Genomic DNA, 6,670 nt, shown 5'->3' with positions numbered 1-6,670 from the left:
AGTGGGTACTTTTGTGCACATCAAGTTTTTGGTGCCGTTGCCGGGGAACGGCTTAGTTTTTAGCTTATTTATTTGCATTAAATTAATCGATCCTTCTTGTGGAGTCAAAGCCACAAAAAGTTAATTTTTCAGCAAAATAAAAATTTTCTGTTAATCACAGAGTCCACGACGTGGACAGTCAAAAAAATTTTAAATTTTAGTTTAATTTAGTTTTTCTTATTTTAGTCCAGTTTTACGTTTTAGTTTAGCAAGTTGTAGGAGTTCATGACCAGAAGCTCAAACACACACTTGGTGCCACCACTGGAAGACTCCGAGTCTGCACCTCACAAGAAAAAGACGCCCTTGCAAGAACTGAAGTCAGCCTTTTCTAGGAAGTCGGGAAAGAAGACAGGAGAGTCAAGTTCATCAGCGAAGCACGAGAGCAAACTTGAGCATTTGGATCATACACCCGTGCAAACCGAGTCCGAAAACGATACCGAGCCAGAATTTGAAGAACACACAAGAGAACCCGAGAATGAGCCAAGGAATGAGATGGCAGCAATTGAAGAAATGTCCATGGGAGCATACAAGAAGCGGATCCGAGAAGATATGGGTCCCGGTTTAGTCCAACCCGCAATACCTGCCACTGCCACCTTCGAGCTGAAGGGACACATATTGACTGCGCTGAAGGACATCCCATTTTTCGGGAAAGATCATGAGGATGCTTTTAAGCATCTAGATGAAGTCAACGACATTGCAGATTACTTCAATGTCCCAAATGTCAATAGGAACACAGTCTTGCTTAGGATGCTTCCCATTACTTTCAAAGGAGCTGCTAATGAGTGGTTAAAAGCACTCCCACCGGGTACAATCACCACTTGGGCTCAGATGCGTGAGCAATTCCTGGACCAGTTTTGCCCACCATCCAAAATAGCTAAGCTCAAGAAGGTAATAGCCAACGTTGAGCAACAGCCGGGGGAGTCACTGTACGAAGCATGGGAGCGGTACAAGGGCTTACTCATAAATTGCCCTCAACATGACCTAAATGTGCAGCAAGAGATGTCAATCTTTTTTGATGGGGTCAATGTGATGACAAGACAACTCCTTGATTCTCAAGGACCGTTGACAAAGAAAAATCCAAGGGAGGTCAAGGAGCTAATTGAAGAATTTGCGAAACACTCCCACGAATACCATAACCCGAGGCAAGATGGAAGCAAAGGCGGTGGAGGGGCCCAAACTGATGAAATTGCAGCTGTCATGGCCATGCTGAATAACATGGATCACAGGATAACCCAAATGGACCAGTCGATACATGCAATAAGAGTGGGGTGCGAGCGATGCAGTGGTCCACACTTGACCAAGGACTGCAACATGGATGAGTTTGGGAACAGAAAAGCTCAAGTGTGCTACTCTAGTGGGGATAAGTTTGATGAGGACTGGAGGAAACCGAAGAAGGAATGGCTGCCATATGAAGAGTATAAGAAGCAAAAAGAAGAGAAATATAGGCAGACAGGTCGAGGCCTTTATCAAAAGGAGCAGTCACCAGCCGAGAAGAAACCCGACCTAGAGACCATTTTGATGAAGTTTATGGAGGCTTCCGAAAAGAGACACGATGCCATGGATTCCGCTATCATGGAACAACAAACATTGATAAAGAACCAGCAAGCCTCCATCCATAACCTTGAAGTACAATTTGGTCAACTAGCCACTTTAGTTCATGAAAAATTGTCCCCGAAGTAAAAGCCCAATCTCACGTAATGGCCATCGACACTGAAGAAGATACAATATCTGAGTTCCTGGAGGCGTTGGAAGAAGAACCGCATCAGCCCAAGAAATTAAGGATCGAAAATGGAGAAAGTGCTGAACTAGGCTCGCCACGGCGTGGCACTCCATTGGCCACGACATGGCGCAAGTCTGAGCAAAAATCCTTTGAGCCTATCCCAACTTATCATCCACCTATGCCATTTCCCACCCGCGCAGCACTTAGTCAACTGGAGAAGGAACATTTGGAGTTCCTTAAGCATGTGAAGGGGATTCCAATTAATACTCCCTTTGTTGAGTCCTTATCCAAAGCTCCCGAGAACCAGAAATTACTGCAAGACTTGATAGATACGCGAAACCAATTAAAGAAGCAGTCTATAGTGATTCTAAGTGAACAAACTTCAAAAGCTGTGTTGGGAGAAACACCAGAAAAGATGGGGGATCCTGGACGCCTCACTCTTCCATGTGAGTTTGGGAACAAAATGAAGGTTAATGCTTTAGCCGATTCTGGGGCTAGCATTAATCTAATGCCTTTTTCATTTTATCAAAAATTGGAGATTCAGAAGATGAAGGCTACAAAAATGAAGATTCACATGGCGAACTGTTCGGTGACGCAACCCCGAGGCATAGTGGAGCATATTTTGGTGAAAATTGGAAAATTTGTTTTTCCAATAGACTTTGTAGTCTTGGACATGAAAGAAGATCCGGATGTTCCGATAATCCTTGGTCGGCCATTGCTTAACACTGCTGGTGCCCTTGTTGATATCCGTGAGTCTAAGCTAACTTTGAGGGTTGGAGATGAACAAGAAGTCTTCGGGATAAGAGATGAGTTTCAAGAAGATAAAGAAGAGGTGTTCACAATTAATGTGGAGAATGAACTAGAAGAGCTGGAAAAGCTTATGGAAGAAGAGATAAAGGCAGTTCATCAAGTCAAGAGGACAAAACCAAGGGCATCTGTTCCGTATTTGATTGAAGTCATAGCTTACAAGAGCCCGCCTTCTTGGGTGAGCAAAGAGGACGAGGAAATGACAAGTGATGAAGAGGAAGTCACTTCAAAAGTAACAAGGCCGATGGTGAAAGAAGAGGAGAATGTTATGGAGTGCAAGGAACAAACAAAGGGCTCAAAACGCAAGCTTGAAGAAGATGGAAAAGCTAAAAAGGAAAATTCAAAGAAGGCGTATAAAAGGAGAGTTCAAGCTTATAAACGGCGGTTCAAGGAACAAAAGATCCTGGTGGTAGACTCTTCCGAAGATTCAACGTAGAAGGCACGAAGTCTAGCTCAAGACTCCAAGAAAAAGAAGCGCTTCTCGGGAGGCAACCCCAGTTTGGTTTGCATTTTTTTTTTAAATTTCTTCTTTTTTTTCTTTCTTTTCTTTTTAATTAGGAAAGACATCAATTCATCATCTAAAAAAAAACCGGTAATTAGTAGAGAATTAGCTGTAGGGAACTTTAAATAATGAATGATATGCAAAGAAATTAGTTAATATGATAAACTTCATTAAAATTTTGCATCTGGCAGTTTCCACGACGTGGGCATAGCCCAGCCACGTCGTGGGTCGAAAAGGATACGCGATTCTAAAACAGATTTAAGGTCCACGACGTGGGCATAGCCAGCCACATCGTGGCCTTTAAAAATCAGGGGGGGACCAATTGCTTAAAACCCTTTGACCGAGAAATCTCATCCCCCACTTGAAGACTGCCGCACTCACGGGAACATCACAACCCCACAGCCAATTTCCTATTATACTTCCAATTTCCTTGCAAGATCTTGCCAATTAGTCCATTTGGTATGTGTTTTACTCATTATTTCGTAATTAGTTCTTCAAATTTCAAGTTTTCATAGCTAGGGTTAATATGATATACGAAATTGGTTGAATATAGTGTTTGATTTTAGATTAAATATCCATTAAAAGGTCATAGGAACAAACCCCAACCATTGATTTTAGTAGATACTACATGCATATAGTCCGATCTTGGATCTGTGACCGACGCGACCCACGACGTGGCGCAGCCTGGCTACGTCGTGACTTCTGTGAACAGGTTTAAATTGTTTAATGTGTTGGTTGTTTGCTGCTTTGCTTTGCTTTTGTTTGCAGGAATGGGACCACGACGAGCTATTCCACAGGAAGAAAACCCGATAGATGTAGCAAGCATACATCCTTTATACCAGTTTCCTCAAAACATTCCCCGACCGTTGCTAACAACCTACGAGAATCGGCTTGGATGGTTATACAATAGGGAGTTTGCAATAGCCCCAATTATTGATTGGGGATGGCTTGGTAGAGTGGGAATGGTAGCGGAGCTGGAACGTTATTGGTCGAAGACTTATGTTGGAGATCAATTTTCATTCATTTGTCACGGGTGGAGGAATTTATTTGCCATTCAAGAACCCGTGTACCGGGAATTATCGGTGGAGTTTTTCTCTACCGTATGCTTCGAGGAACGCACCCTTGATGTCACCTACAACCGGGCACTTGTGTTTCGTTTGGGGGGTGTATATCGTGAGTGTAGTCTTCGTGAATTTGCTTGGCGTATGGGGCTCTATACGGAAGTGGAGACGCAATCTCCGTTTTTTATCCCTTTCTTTCTAGGATGTGTGCGGGATTTTGCTCCGGGTACTTTGGATGTGCAGTTTTGGCGGGGCATTTCTAACCATGAGTACAACACTCGTGACTCGAGTGAGTCACAAATTCGGAATCCTGTTTTCCGATTTTTGCACCGCCTTATCACGTTTTCAATCAATCACAAGCATCATGGTGATAAGGTCCCCATCCAGAATCTATTTTATTTATGGACTCTTATTACCCCGGGGTTTGCTGTGATTTGCCTTATATGTTGGCGAGGTTTACGGGGAAGAAAGCGGCCAATTCTAGGCCTGCGAGCCTGATTACTGGGGGGCATTTGGTTACTCGCCTGGCTAGGTCATATCATATTTTGACCCATGACTTTGTGAGGAATCTTACTCGATTCCCGGACATAGACTTGACCATTCAAGTCTTGGGTGTGATGCGAGCGGTGGTGAATATCGGGGGTCGTTTTGTTATACCGCCGATAGATGACGAGCAGGAGGAGGTGCAGCCGGGACAGCAACCACCAGCCAGGCTGAGGCGTCGGAATGTGCGGGCTAGAGGTGAGGTCGAGCGACAGCATGCTGCTTCGCAATATGTGTAGGGAGTGCCCACCGACCCTTTTTAGAGTCGGGTGGGAACATATTTGGATAATCTACGGGGTCATGCCATTTACCATACCCAGCTTACTGAGGGTATTTATTCGCATTTGGGTGTGACCCGACCACCTTCTATGCCATCACAGTATCCCTATTTTCCGACATGGGAGGAGCTATGGCGTCCGCAAAATGATGGGGCAGGGCCAAGTGGAGCACAAGATCAAGATGATGATTGATTTATTCTTTTTGTTTTGTTTTTGAGTAGTTTTTTTTATGTTGACTTTGGTGTGTAAAACATTATTAAACTATGATGTTACTTTTTGTTTCTTTTGGGTTGTTCTAATTTTTCAGATTAGCGTTGGAATTCTAAGGAGCATAGAAGGTTAACTTTCGAGTCGTGTTTGTCTAGTCAAGGAAGCTTAGAGTCGTGAGTCGGAACCCACAATTCAAGATAAGTGTGGGGTATATTAGGAGAGAGGTTATAGTTAGGAAATATATTTGCATAGAAGCGTCGGAAACCAGTTAGCCATTGGTCAAAGCTGCTAGAGTAAATAAAGCAAACAAGTCAATTTCTACTGATGCCCAGTTTCCATGACGTGGACTCCTTGTGCCACGTCGTGGCGCTCTTGCAGTTTGTGGTAATTCCGCATTTTGGTGTTCGCGGTTTCAACCCATATCACGACGTGTCCAGATATATGCCACGACGTGATCCAGTTTATCATTGCCACATTTTTCCTTACAAATACCCACTTTGACGAATTGAAGTTTCGAGTCCTGTTCGTGGTTTATTTACGTATTCAACCAGTTCTACACCGAGTTTCTATATTTGGAAGTCCAATTGCACATTTTCCACACTTTTGGAGATGCTCACGCCACTATCCCAAGGGATTCTGTTCCTTTTTCTCCCTTTTCTTTAATTTTGATTTGTTTTTATACATACAATGAGGGCATTGTATGAAATAAGTGTGGGGTAGGGGTAGAAAAAAGTAAATTGCTAGAAAATTTTGAAAATTCAAATTTTTAATAATTGAATCTAGTAATAATAATTTGAGCTATAATTGCTAGTATTATGCGGGATGATCCGATGAAAGTTCAAATGTTTAGTTGAGCCAATACACGTTATAGTGCATTTGTGGCCTCCCTTATTTTAGTGAAATCATGGAACAAAAACACAACCCCGCTTGGTTTGAGGGATGCAATATGTTTAGCAGCCTAAACCTGAAATGTATCCAGGAAAATTATTATCATTAACCAATAAAGGTTGAGGTTGAGCGCCTCTGCTTAAGCATGTAGGGATTTGAGTGAAAAAAGTGAGGTACATGTAATATAAAAAAAAAGAGAATTATGAGTAAAGTTGGAAGAATTTTGGAGCAAATAAAGTGAAGATCAAAAGATCAAAATTCCAAGAAATTCAAAAAGTTGAAAATACCAGAAATCAAATCAAATAAGGTGGTGAATTCAAAGAGATCAAAGATCAAATGTCAAAGAAATGAAGAATTCAAATAGAGCTCCATAGTGGTATCGATAATTGTAATTCTAGATTATGTATGCTTAGGTTGCTTATCTAAAAATACCTTGAGGTTAGGAGGGTTGCATAAAATGAGCATTGTTCGGAAAAAGAGGGCGAGTGTTTATGAAGATTGTGAGTATTTAAAATATGGGGGGGTACTTTAGGAAAATTTTAGACACAAATGTATGCGTTGAGGTCTTGGCATAATGGCTGAGTTTTAAATGGATTGTTTAGTGCAATATTGGTAAAATTAA

General features: G+C 42.2%; 1 non-coding gene across 1 annotated transcript; it reads right to left on the bottom strand.

Moving 5' to 3' along the window:
- Positions 1–915: 915 nt before the first annotated feature.
- LOC111881618 (small nucleolar RNA R71) lies at positions 916–1,022 on the bottom strand. The gene has a single exon (XR_002846897.1). It is a non-coding gene; the product is annotated as a small nucleolar RNA R71 (small nucleolar RNA).
- Positions 1,023–6,670: the final 5,648 nt, after the last annotated feature.

This window comes from Lactuca sativa, chromosome 4, assembly GCF_002870075.4.
Source record: "Lactuca sativa cultivar Salinas chromosome 4, Lsat_Salinas_v11, whole genome shotgun sequence".
NCBI classification, from domain to species: Eukaryota; Viridiplantae; Streptophyta; class Magnoliopsida; order Asterales; family Asteraceae; genus Lactuca; species Lactuca sativa.
Note: the sequence above shows the minus strand (reverse complement) of the source record. Positions and strands in the feature narration are given on the sequence as shown.